General features: G+C 38.2%; 1 protein-coding gene across 1 annotated transcript in view; it reads right to left on the bottom strand.

The window, feature by feature from the left end:
* The window catches only part of LOC127652549 (diacylglycerol kinase zeta-like), a 103,251-nt gene extending 92,940 nt beyond the window's left edge, over positions 1–10,311 (bottom strand). The window contains exon 1 of the mRNA XM_052138739.1: positions 10,189–10,311. The gene's annotated coding sequence lies outside the window, so the exon portion shown is untranslated. The remainder of the gene's footprint in view (positions 1–10,188) is intronic.
* Positions 10,312–14,229: the final 3,918 nt, after the last annotated feature.

Here is a 14,229-nt window from a genome sequence, read left to right as displayed (position 1 = left end):
CTCCTGGGGTCTCGCGGTGGTCCTCTCGGGCCTTCAGAGACACCCCCCCTTTGAGCTAGAATCAGTTGGATCATCATGTTTTAGTTTTTATCATCTTTAGTCAACCTTATCCTATTTCTATTTATTGTTTTTAATTGTTTTGTTTGACAAAGTCTGGGCATTTTTTTTATGTAGTTTTAGTCAATGAAAACTTGACATTTTAGTCATATTTTAGTAACATTTAGTCATATTGATATTTTAGTCACTGAACACTGTAAACATTTTAGCCATAAGAGTATTATTGATAAGCATTTGTCAATCTTGACTATCCAAAACCAAATATTAGAGATGCACCGATTGCAATTTTCCTGGCCGATTTCGATTTCCGATTTTTTGCAAGTGTGACCTGCCGATACCGATTTTTTTCTGATTCTGATTTTCTTTCTAAGAACTATTATTGACCACATATACAAACAAAATCTACCTTTCTTCAATGCTAAATTTTATTTTCATAATAAAATGAATTATTAAACATTACAATTTCCCCCAAACTGCAAAGTTACAGGATCTTCTCTCACTTAAACAACTCTCAAAATAAAGTGCTCTGTGACTGGAAAGAGGTAGAAATAACAATTAACTGCAAATGAGTTGCTTTATATAACAGATGTCATTTTCCACTATTTTTATAAATGGACCTTTTTCTCTTTATTACTCGTCTAACAAAACAATTCCAAAGATCTGAAAAACTGAAGTGTCCAATACGTTCAACTTACGTTAGATGTCCATATATCAGTTGTAAAAATGAGCACTGCTTCGGGAACGGCTTGCATACCTGTCAACACTCCTGTTTTTCCCGGGAGTCTCCCATTTTGTTATTTCTCCCAAAAAAACTCCCGTAATTTGAATGGCCCAAACCACGTTATATGAATAATCACATCAATATATTATTCCAAGGTGGTCCAGTTGCCAGATCTTGAATGAAACGCATCCTACTCACACAATCGACACATCTTACACATTACAAATCTTGTATCACATTTATGACCACAATCTGGCAACCTACAACCAATTTGCGCTGTTGATATCTGCGCAGGTAGTTAAATCACAACGGCACAATTTCTATAGTATTTAGCCTGCCTCTGCCATCCAGCACCCTCCTTCCCCTCTCCCGGATTTGTGTACCCAAATGTTGACAGATAACCGGCTGCGTGTGTTACATGACACGAGATTAAACAACTCGGGCAACGCGATGTCGGAAAGTACCTCCAACTCTGCATCGAGGATATTTATTCGATTTCTGATCCCTCTGTCCACAACTATGGAGAACAGCTGGTCATCCAGGGCCATGAATTCCATAATTTTCCTCATAATTGCTTTGGTCTTTTCGTTGCTCATACCAAGGGATGATAGGAGAGGTTGCTGACTTGTGGCTGGCTCTGAGCTCTGGCTAGCTTTAGCCACTTTCACTTTTTAGCTTCTTTTTTAAAATGGGCATTTTCAGCTGGGTGATGGTGTTTTAAATGTCTAATTAGGTTTGTTGTTCCTAAAGTCATTGTGGTGGTTCCCCCGCAGTTTAATTATTACACATTTCGAACTTTATGTATTCTTCACTCACACAGTGAAGATCTTCCACGCCAATGACATGTCTACGTGCGGCTGTGACGTTATTGCCTGCGCCGCTGGCAACAAAACGGACTGGCTTGGAATCGGTAAGACGTGAGGCTCACCGGCCGGTTACTTAGAGTACGTTCTTACCCCTACCCCCCTTCAATCGATATTGAGGGCCAAGGGGAAGATGCAGAAAAGAGGACTGGTCCTCTTTTAATTAGCTGTGTAGAAAATGGGCTGTCACGTCCACACATGCACTTATTTATTTAATAAAATCGCAGCATTTTGCCATTTTGCGATATAATCGCACAGGCTGACATCGCGATTGCAATTCTGATATGATTAATAGTGCAGCACTACTATCGACAAAACAAATAAATTGTCAATGTATTCTCTGAGTGAGCACAGTCTGTCCATAGAGACGGGCTGACACAGGCAGAACTGGAGGCCCAGAGAAGACAGATTTGTGTTCACACTGCACTGAAGGAGTCGTGGAGGACGAGCTGCACCTCCTCACTCACTGCAGTAAATATGAGACAATTTGAAACATTTACTTTACACAAATAGCTCATACGCCACCTGAATTCCAGGACATAAATGATTTAGACAAACTCTTGTTAGGAGAGAAAGTAGAGTATGTTAAGAGGCAGCGTACGCAGTATGTGTCCAGACACAGACAGAGAGAGAAAAACACCAACAGCAAGAGAGAGGGGGAGAGAAAGGAAAAAAAATAGAATGAGAGAGACAGAATTGTTTCTGCTTGAGTAAATATTTACTTAACCCTCTGGGGTCTGATGGTATTTTGGGCCCTGGAGAAGTTTTGACATGCCTTGACATTTGTGCTTTTTCAGTTGCTTAAAAACATATTAATGGCTAAAGTCTGATAACACTGTATTCAGAACAAACTGGGCTACAATAATATGTGACCAACATGTATGTACAGGTTTGTATTTTTGAGAAAATAAAGTTTATGAATGGTTTTTGAAAAAACTAAGTCACTGAAATAAGGTCATATAACACATACTAAACATTTGTCCACAAGACTTTTGAGAGCTGGATCTTGTAGCCTAGAATTTTTGCTACAAAATTATGTGAAAACCATCCTGAGCACTCATTCATACAAAACAATATAGTAATTTAACTTCTGTAAGACAATTTTAGTGTTGAAAGGTCATATGCGAGGAGGCGTGAATGATCATTAATATTCATTTTAATTCACACATGAGAGACAAAGACCCCTCTCCTGGGCCTATCAATGAGGGATAGAGAATGAATGTGAGGAGACATGATCAAAATCAAGTTTTAAGTTAAAAGTAGTAATCTGAATATATATTGTCTTTACATAAAGACTTTACTTAATTTTAGACCTACACTGCCGTTAAAAGAAGTCTCTTCTGCTCAACAAGACTGCATTTACTTGATCCAAAATACAGTAAAAACAGTGATATTCTGAACTTTTTTTTTTACAATTTATAAGAACAGTTTTCTATTTAAATATATTGTAAAATGCAATTTGTGATCAAAGCTGAATTTTCAGCAGTCTTGCAGTCTTCAGTGTCACATGATCCTTCAGAAATCATTACAATATGCTGATTTTCTAATATGGGCATATTTAAAGTGCATTTTACTAATTTAACCCAAACACATATTTGTAAGCACAAGCTTTGTTGATGATAATGAGGCATTATAAACACTCGATAAACTATAATCTAAACATTCATATTATTTTTATATCATATTATATATCATATTTATATTATACAGCATACAATTTAAATATATGCTTTAGCCAAAACAGCATTTAAATGTAACTAAAACTTGCTTATTAGGACATATTTCAAATGTCTGGCACGTCTGGAAACAGTCCCACTACATGTACATGTTTATATAAAATAGCATGTCAGCTAATGAAAACTAAATGACTTACTCGTCTGAAATTGTATCCTCGGATGGATCAAGTCTCTCTTCAAAATACAAACGTTCATCGGAGTCCCGCTCTTCTTTTGAAGAAAATGTTAACTCTTCCTTACTATCCAGGAGTTTCCTCGCTTGTGTATCGTTGCAAACGAGCAGAAAAATTAATAAAATGTGTTTACAACCTCACTGTCGGGGGCGTGCACCGTTTGCATTGATCGTCTCAGAACATTAGCATATGAATGGCGCGCTCTGCTGGTGGGTGGGATCACATTACAGATAATTAGATATCCAAGTAAAAACTGTACATCGCTTTGTTTCAAACAGATTGCATTGCAGGAGAATATTTGTTTTAAATTTGAATTGTTTTATTTAAAAGTAGAAATTTCATGTTTGTGTGATAAGTAGTTGCATGACTCATTTTTGACGTGTTTCTGAAATATGCTCGTGAACACAGAGACTGCTGAAAGCTCACCATTTTTATTTTCTTTATTTTACAAAAGCACAAGATTTTGTTGTTATTGTGAGTGTACACAAATAAAAGTAGACCCTTTATAGTCTCTAATGATGTCTTACACTTATCTGTATACCCAAAATGACGGAGTATTTTAAGTTGTTTCTGCTGTAATGATGAAAATATCCAGCAGGACGTGCCGGCGCGTCCATCGACCCCAGAGGGTTAATGGCACAGAGGCAGTTTCGGGATATGACATGCCTCTGTGTCTCAAGTACACATAGTGGAACACATCAACTGTGCTAATGGCTGTGCTAATGTTGCATTGTTTGTAAAGTGAAGGTCATCCGTCTCAGCACACATCCGATGATGGGATATCTGTGCTTAAGAGAAACAAGGAGTGCTATAATCAAGGAGATGAGAGAAGAAGAGGCCTTGGTTGAAGATGTTGAAGGACTCAAGTTAGAGACTGAAGATGATTGATGGCTACACACTGACAAACAAACAAACACACAGACTTTTATGAGGGAAAGCAAAGTCAGATGGGACCTCAGTAAGCAGAACCGCACTAATGAGATCAACACCTAGTTTAGGCCTTAGCTGTTGGTCTTAGCTGTCAGTGGTTTCAAACATCCACAGCAGTTGGTCTCGCATGCGTTGTCTGTCACCTGCCTTGTAGTTGCAGGCCATTAATTCATGTGAAACTCTGACCTTGCCTTTGTCTCTTCATATCTGTGAAGTGAGCACCAAAATAATACCACATACTTAAAGGCTTGCTTAAAGGCTTCTGTGTCCCTTTGCTGAAATCCCTTTGTGAATTTTAGTGCAACAGGATCATTGAAACCCCAATTCACTGTTTCTGTGTGGATGAGACAGACGAGACCTCCTCTCTTTTACCTCAGCAGTTATGAACACTGCAGGGGTGCTTGTAGGTTACAACTGAATCTGAGCAAAGATAACCTTAGTCATACAGCACTTCGTTTTCTGTTTCTGACACTTTATCTTAAAAGGCGATGAATGAGTTTTATTTTCATAGTACAAATGTTGTAATCTTCCACCTCCAGCCTGATTTATGGAAATGGAAAATTGAGAAAATGTCCAGATGACCGAAACTGTATATGGGAGGAATAGTTAAAGGTTTAATCTTCCATCCTTTCAGTCACCAGCCCAAAGAAAGGTTGCAAAATGTTACCCCATAAGTGGCGGTAATTAAGCCATCACCATTGTTCCCTTGAGCAAGGTATTTAACCCCAGATTGCTCAAGGGGGATGTTTTTTAGTAATTGTATAGTAGGTCACTTTGAGGTGGTTTTCATAGTGGGCATGTTTGCTGTGGACTGAATCCAAGTGTGAAGTTCTCGGCACCCCCCACAGCATTGGTCTGGTTTTAAACTCATGAATGATTCTGTTGAACCCGGGTAGAACTTTATGCACAGTGAACATAATGGAGAACACAACTCGGGTCGCTATATTTGAGTGCTTTTTAATTTATTTTGTGCCATTACGCACACCAGAGTGAACGACGATTGCACCTCTATGCGTCGCATGTCGTAATTCAGCAGATGTGCATGTCCAGGGGAAGGCAGCTATCTGCAGCCTGCAACTGGTCTTTTTTTAAAAAAGACAGATGCAAGCTTACGTTCCCCTGCCACTCATGGTACACTTGTGTGTGTTTTCGTGCAACTTATGATGCCCTCACGCTTAAATCGCCAAAAACGTGTGTGCTTGCTACTTCCTGAACAAGTGCACACTTTAGTAAAGGTCGTACGAAAGTTCTATTGCAACCAAACTCATATCACCTCTTATAGTAATTCCCAGGTTCTGACTAAACTGCCAGGGTGAAAAGACCATGAATTAAACCATAATGAGACACAGTCAGTTTTTTACTGCCCAACATTTTTTTATTAGTATTGTATTTTATTGCATTAGTAGACTTAATTGAAATTTCAGTCATTGCTCAAATTCTGTAAACATATGCGGTAGCACACAAGCAATCGCTCAGCAATTAACCAGCAATTTAATCACTTTATCAAGCCTGAGACACAATATGGATGTTATGAGCAGAGACATCAATAATGTACAAAAATAATTAACACTATCCTCAGGGAAAGAAGGAGAATGTAGACAATATTACTGAAGTAAAGGATCTGAAAATGTTGTATTGCGGCAATGCTAATATTGTGGCTACTTACTGTCTGATTAATCGCTTGTGTTTCCTCAGATTTGATTTATTTTGATTTGAATAAATATATCTGCTTAAAATTAATCATTCTAAATGCAAAATGTGATATCATCAACATCTTATGTAATTTCTTAAATCCTGGATGTGTTTTGATTATGGTTTGGTTTGTCAAAATCCAATTAATGTTACAAGAGATGTGAACAGTTATAATGTGTTCATAAACACTCAAACACGCACGCACGCACGCACACACAAAGAGAACAAAAGATAGGGAGAGAGACATTGGGCAAATTATGAAAGTAAAATTTTTTAACAATGTATATCAGTCATGTAACTAAGACTTTTGTGTCCTTTGTATTTGTACATACACAGCATGCAACCGCAAAGTGTTACTGTCGCATCATGTCTGATTCCTAGCCAGGGTATGAAATTAACACTCGCCAAGTGCCAAATGCAGGCAAATTTTTTTTTGGGCTGGTGAATTTCGCAGTGTCATGTGTCACTCTGGTGGGCGCTATTTTGTCAGTTTGTGTCTGCAATTTTGTCATCAAGGGGTTCTGTAGGTCTTCAGTCAGTAAGGTCGCAGGCCTTTACATGGAAAGCTCTCATTAGCTAGTCCCACTGCTAATCGAAAGTCTCAATTAGCAGTAGGGATCCTGTGCTCATACTTGTACTCGTGATTGTAAAAATGCTCCGATACAATCTGGCATGAATGTCATTCCGTAAACATTCAGCGCACAAATTAAAACTGCGTTATCTCCAAGTTTGATTATTAAACTACAAAGACTGACATTTAATGAGATAAATGTATATATACTTTGCATGTACTGTGTGCTCTTCAAATGTATCACCTGCAAATGTGTGGAGCCAGTGTTGTGCTGACGCCAGCTGCTCTTACGAGCTCCTTGTCTCACACTTGTGCACTCAGTTTATGGCAGATGATCGTGAGCAGAGCGCTAATTGACTTCATACAGACTATATATTAATTTATTTAAACAGCAGCCATTTGCAGTTTAATAATCACTTATTAATCACATAATCACTCAGTAACGTAGCGACTGGCTTTTCCGGAGAGGAAACCTCAGTTAAAACACACAAAAATGGAAAGAGCTTCAAAACAAAACCTCAATTTAAATGGAAAAAAGTACAACAGAAAAATATCACTACGGTATATTTAAATAATATTCGCTGTAATACTACTACTGCTAATAATAATAATATATCAAAAGTAATTGTATAGTATTCAAGCAATATCTCACAAATGTGATGCTCTGTTATGCAGCACTTTTATTTGAAAAAATAATTCCAATATTGTATTTTGGATTGTGCTGAGAGGTTCTGTATGAAAGCACTTCATCTGATAAAAAAATAATACAATACTATGTTGAAAATGTCATTCTTATTTTCATTTGATTATATTTTAAAACTCATTTATTTAAAAACTATTTTGATGATAAAATTGAAAAAAACTGTTGATATGGATTTCAGAAAAAGAAAATAAACAAAAAACAGGTATCAGTATTGGCAAGTACTGAAAAGGCAATCTATCAGGCAATTAAATATTTCACAAATAATAAAACAATAAAAATCTTTCAAAAAGCACTTCACTTTTAAACATGCTCATGGTACTGTTTTTTTAATTTTTTTATTATTGTTTTTTTCTCTCTCTTGTCTGTAAAATCTACTTGAAAAATGCAATAAAAATGTTTTTTTTTTTGTTTGTTTGTTTGTTTTTTAAATGACCAGTAAGAAATCGGACTGGCTGGTACATTTGTTCATCTACCATGCAAAAAGTTAATTTCGAACCCTATTCCTCTGTCTGAGCTTCTGATTTTCTCACTTATTACTTCCCATGCTGTCACTCATTTTGAGCATTTATTTAGTCTGCTCTCATTTCCTATAAATCATTAGGAGAACTTTCCACCGGTAAATGACCAACTTTGTGTGCTCACAGCTGTACCCTTAAGGAGTGCCTAAAATTCACACAAAAAAAACTCTGTAAGGCACAGCCTTGATTTGTGAATTGCTTTTACAAAACAGCTGCAACAGCAATAATCAGTAATCAGTTACATTTATTAATAAAAATATAAGGAATTCTTCCCCACAGTAATATTAGCTTACAAGTATATTCCAGAGGGTAAGCTACATTTAAAGTATACTCAGTTTAGGATTTAATCCTACATAAGGTGTATGATTTCTATTTAATGTAATTTAGCCAATTTCATCCTCTTCAGCTGATGTTTGAGTTCACTGAAAGAATTTGTGACACTCCAGCTCAGTCGGTGGCTATAATGCACCATAAACTGGATTGGCAACCGCAATATAAATATCATAAGAATAAACACTTTCTTGGCTGAGACAGCACTATGGATCATGATAAAATTAAATAGTACATAAATGAACAGCAATGGTGTAGATATCGGAGTTGTTGTTGTGTTCAGTCGATAGCTGTATTGCCTTGTCAGTGCTGTTTTGTTCGCTACACAATGATATTAAATTAGCTGTTTAGCTAGCTGCTAGCTAGTGGCTACTGAACCTCATTGTTAGTTTCCATGACAGCGGGGCTGCCTGCTAAAACTTCCTAATCAGCTGATTTCTTGACTGAGATTCAGTTATCTAGTTATGTGTATAACTTTGTCAAACTGCTTGTGTATATATACGTACCGGATCCGATAGTCTAGATGTAGAACATAGGCTAAATATTGAAAATTACTCAAGTTTATCATCAATTAAAAAAAAATCTAAAAATATCTATATTTTTATCACCCAGCCCTAGATCAACCGCATTGTTAGGCATGATGTGACCCCTTCAGCAATGACTATACTCACAATATGGCACGCCCTCGAGTGCCTTATAGCTTTTATAAAAAGTCAAACACATACAGTTGAAGTCAGACGTTGAGAAGTAATAGAAATGTCAAAAGGTACAAATGTTTATTTAAAAGTATTTTTTTTTAAAGTAAAATCCTTAAGTGCCATCCTTCTGTTAGAAGATATATTTCCTGGCAGTAAACAATGAAGAAAACGTTACTATACAACAAAAATAACGGTCAGCTATGGGTGCTGCACAGTGATTCAAATAGTAGCATGGTGAAGAGGTCATAGCTGTGTTTTATAATGAATAAAGCATGTCAGTTGACCAAACAGCCTACAGAACTGGAACTATCCATTTTATAAAAATATTGAATACTGCAACGAAAAGCTTATAACGTTAAGCTGCATATGTAAATATCGGAGTTATCTCTTTGTCAGCATGGTACAACTTATGGTCTGTGTCAATTGCACACTCACACACAGTCAGTAGCAGTAGCTTAATCATTTGCTTGCTTTACCCTTATTTTCATGCTGTGGTCTTATTAACATCTACACAAAACTGTTCACACAAAAAGCGTACGTGTACGGAGAGTGCTCCATTTTTAGAGCTCCATGGAAAGAGTTCTGTTAACAACAGCAGCTTGTACATTACTCCTCTGTCACCAACATATATGCCAGCACTGGATGCATTAAACTACATATTACAAAGCAATAACTCAGTAATGAGTTATGTAATGAGTGGTGGTGTAGTGGGCTAAAGCGCATAACTGTTAATCAGCACATAACTGTTAATCAGAAGGTCCCTGGTTCGATCCCCACAGCCACCACCATTTTGTCCTTGAGCAAGGCACTTAACTCCAGGTTGCTGTGGGGGGATTGTCCCTTTAATAAGTGCACTGTAAGTCACTTTGGATAAAAGCGTCTGCCAAATGCGTAAATGTAAATGTAATGTAATGTAACACAATCCTGTTATTCTACAGCAACAGTTGGTAACAGTATCAGACAACACATCAGACACTGTAACCTAAGCTGCAGTTGTTTTGCCAGTCCAAGATGAGAATTACCAGGCAAATCTAATACACCTCACATGCTTCACTCTAACACCCTCACTGTTACCACAAATCAAAGAGTCTCAGGATACAGCACTGCACTCTACTAATGACAAACAATTCCCCAAATAAGCACAACCTTACACATCCTTACACTCGTAGGAGAGAATAGTCATAGAAATGTACAACCTGATAGAGTAGTGAAAATCATCCAGATGTCTTCTCCTTTCCTACCCAAAAAACTTTTAGTTGGTATGAGAGAAAGAGAGAGAAAGACAGAGAGAGAGACTGAGAAATAGAGATGGTTGATTGCGGAAAGGGGAAGAGTGAGGAGGCAGTCTGCCCTTTGAGAGTGGGAGGGTCAAAAGAGAGCAGCAGAACGAGCAAGACAGAAAAAGAGAGAGGGAGGTATCATAGACAGTAGAATTATTTTACTGATGAAGCGTGGTTCCTCTGATGCAAACACCTTGCTTGAATACATGACTTTTTATTTGATTATGATCTACAGTACATAGGAACTATCAGTCAGAACTTGAACATACTCTGCATTAACATACACATATACAAACATATCATAAGCACACATATGTACAAACAAACAAAAACAGAAATATCTTAATACATTTATGTGAATGTAACTGTACAGTAACTGTACATTTTGGGAGTTTGATGCTGTGTGTTGTATGTTTTTGAGCTGATCCATAATGCATTTTAAAGCTGCTGATTGTAATTATTTTTATGTTAAAAGTCACATATTCATGCTTAAAATTCAGAGAAAACTATAAGAAAGCCATTTGTAGTTTGATTGAATCTAAAAAAAGTGTTCCTCTGTTTAGGACTGGCCAAAAATAAAGATTTTCCAATGCATAGCGATCTTTTAAACAATCTCGATATTGATTCTTAAAACCCAAGATCAATCATTTATTCTAATAATATGAGTAAAGCACTTGCGTATGCGACCAAATGTCACACTATAAGGAAAATTGTTGGGTTGCCTTTACTGGTAAATGTACCAAATGCTGTTCAAACATACCATTAATAAGGAATAATAGGTAATGATACAATTTTGCATTAAGGAAAATTGCCAGAGCAAAATTCACCAGTCAAAAGGGTAGTTTTCACACATGACCTCTAAACTGGAAATTCTAGGTCATTTTCTGGAAAAGTCTGTATGTGTGAACATGACATATGTAACTGGCTGGTATTTTTTTCAGATTTCACTCACCAATGATTGAGTAGTATAGAGACAAAGATGTTTTGCACTGAGATCCTTTCACTGCCTGTTGAGAGTAAAGGTTTGGTTTGACTGAGATTCACACAATCCATATGGCACTTGTAATTTAGGGCTTTCAATTTAATGCATTAATTCTGTGCAATTAATTATATAAAAAAATAATGCATTAAAAAAAAATTGAAATTAATAAAAAAATGTACGCAATTAATCATGTCCCCAGACTATAATAAGGCATATTCCTACCAACTGCGCAATTCAAGCATGGAGTACCACCTGTTTTCACCAGGGGACAGTTAGAGAAACTCGCTGTACTAAACTTTTTCCTACATCCCGTTATGCTTAGTTAGAAATATGGGCATTACATCCGTTGTCAAGAAAAACACAGATGTTGTTGCGGTGTATGTCCATTCATTCTTTCATTACAGTGTTGGGATTTTGAGGAGAGCATGTATAATTTCATGACGACATATATCAATCACTATATCAGTGTGTTACTGAACGATAATAAACTGCAAAAAAGTCAGAATTGAAAGACAAAGAAACCGCAAACAAAACCGGCATGCTGTTTCTCCCAGATGCAGCTAAGATTTAATCCAAGCACAAATGCAACATCTTGAGCAGAATTATCGGTTGTTTCAGTGGATTACCTGTGTTAATTCAGCTTCAGATGTGTGTGCATGTCATCTTGTCACCATGCATGTTCCAATCAGACAGACACACTGAGGAAGAGTCGTGAAGTTCTCATTCCTGGGTATGTAATTTCTTTCAAATTTTTCAGATCGGATGGTTATTTCCTTTTAATTCCACGCATAAATGTAAACTTTTGCTTGGCTGGGGATTGACTGTTGAGGGGTGGTGCATTGCTGTCATCCGAGACGCAAGAGGATAGAGTTTTAAACCTCAAATGAAATGTGTTTTTTTTTTTGGTAGTTGAGAGGCCCATCATCAATATTGTTTATTGGCAACATTGAACATAGGCTCGATGAATGGTGTGAGTTTGGAGTAGGTCTATCTATTTGTACAACCAATGGTAGACAGGTAAGGTTTTCTGGAATCTGTTCCAGTAATCCAGTAATAATTTGCAATATGTGATGTTAGTGGTGGAAAAAAGAAACCGACTTCAGCTTTAAACACATTATCAGCCCATTGTTTTTATAAAATATCTGCAACAGCAATAATAAGTCATCAGTGATAAGTTACATTCGTAAATACATTCGGAATAACAATTATTTGCCAGAGTTATGTACCAACATTACAACTTGCCACATTAATCAAGTAATGATGTTTTTTTGTAGACAGTGATTAACAGTGAAAACGTCTCGGGTTACATGTGTAACCCTTGTTCCCTGAAAAAGGCGGAACGAGATGTTGCGCTGCTAAGCGCTACGGGGAACAGCTTTTGCTGTGAGCCGAGCTGAAATAATGTGTGGAACACGTCAATGAACAATGACCGGAATTTATAGCCTCGGTTGATGTAATCATTAGATGCACCTGAGGCCAGGCTATAAATGGATACGTCACCAGGTGTCATCAGATACTTCTTTTTGAAGAGCAGTCCTGGGACGTCCCAGTGCGGCAAAGCAGCGCAACATCTCGTTCCGCCTTTTTCAGGGAACAAGGGTTACACATGTAACCCGAGACGTTCCCTTTACAAAAGGCTTCACTTTGATGTTGTGCTGCTAAGCGCTACGGGGAACGCAATACCCACGCCGCCGCACTTGGGGCTGTCCGGACCCCTACGGTTGTGCAGTGTACTCACAAAAACGCGAGAGGTCTCAGACATGAGCTTGAGATGTCGACTCAAGGACATAAGAGCCCGGAGTAGCATAAACATCTAAACCATTCAATTTTTATGAATGTGTGTGGAGAGGACCAGCCTGCCACATCACAAACTTGTTCAGGCATGAGCTGAGATGTCGACTCAAGGGCATGAGAGCCCGGAGTGCAGAACATCCAAACTAAAAAAGTCCAATGAATGTGTGCGGCGAGGACAACCTGCCGCATCACAAACTTGTTTAGGCATGGGCTGAGATGTCGACTCAAGGACATAAGAGTCCGGAGTAGCAAAGCATCTAGCCCATAAAGTTCGATGAATGTGTGCTAAGAGAACCCTATCGCAACACAAACTTGCCATAAAACTGATGAATGTGAGCGGAGAGGACCAGCCTGCCGCATCACAAACTTGCTCAGGCATGAGCTGAGATGTCGACTCAAGGGCATAAGAGCCTGGAGTAGCAAAGCATCTAACCCATAAAGTTCGATGAATGTGTGCGAAGAGAACCCTATCGCAACACAAACTTGTCATAAAACTGATGAATGTGAGCGGAGAGGACCAGCCTGCCGCATCACAAACTTGCTCAGGCATGAGCTGAGATGTCGACTCAAGGGCATAAGAGCCTGGAGTAGCAAAGCATCTAACCCATAAAGTTCGATGAATGTTTGCGAAGAGAACCCTATCGCAACACAAACTTGTCATGAAAACTGATGAATGTGAGCGGAGAGAATCAGCCTGCCGCATCACAATCTTGTTCAGGTATGAGCTGAGATGTCGACTCAAGGGCATAAGAGCCCGGAGTGGCAAAACATCCAAACTAAAAAAGTCCAACGAATGTGTGCGGAGGGGACAACCTGCCGCATCACAAACTTGTTTAGGCATGGGCTGAGATGTCGACTCAAGGGCATAAGAGCCCGGAGTAGCAAAGCATCTAGCCCACAAAGTTCGATGAATGTGTGTGAAGAGAACCCTATCGCAACACAAACTTGTCATAAAGACTGATGAATGTGAGCATAGAGGACCAGCCTGCCGCATCACAAACTTGTCCAGACATGAGCTTGAGATGTCGACTCAAGGGCATAAGAGCCCGGAGTGGCAAAACATCCAAACTATAAAAATCTAATGAATGTGTGCGGAGAGGACAACCTGCCGCATCACAAACTTGCTGCAGAGGGAGACCTCTAGCCAAGGTTTTAGAGGAGGAGTGCCCCTGAAACCTACT

The sequence above is a fragment of the Xyrauchen texanus genome, chromosome 2 (assembly GCF_025860055.1).
Source record: "Xyrauchen texanus isolate HMW12.3.18 chromosome 2, RBS_HiC_50CHRs, whole genome shotgun sequence".
Taxonomy (NCBI): domain Eukaryota; kingdom Metazoa; phylum Chordata; class Actinopteri; order Cypriniformes; family Catostomidae; genus Xyrauchen; species Xyrauchen texanus.
This window is presented reverse-complemented; position numbering and strand designations above follow the sequence as displayed.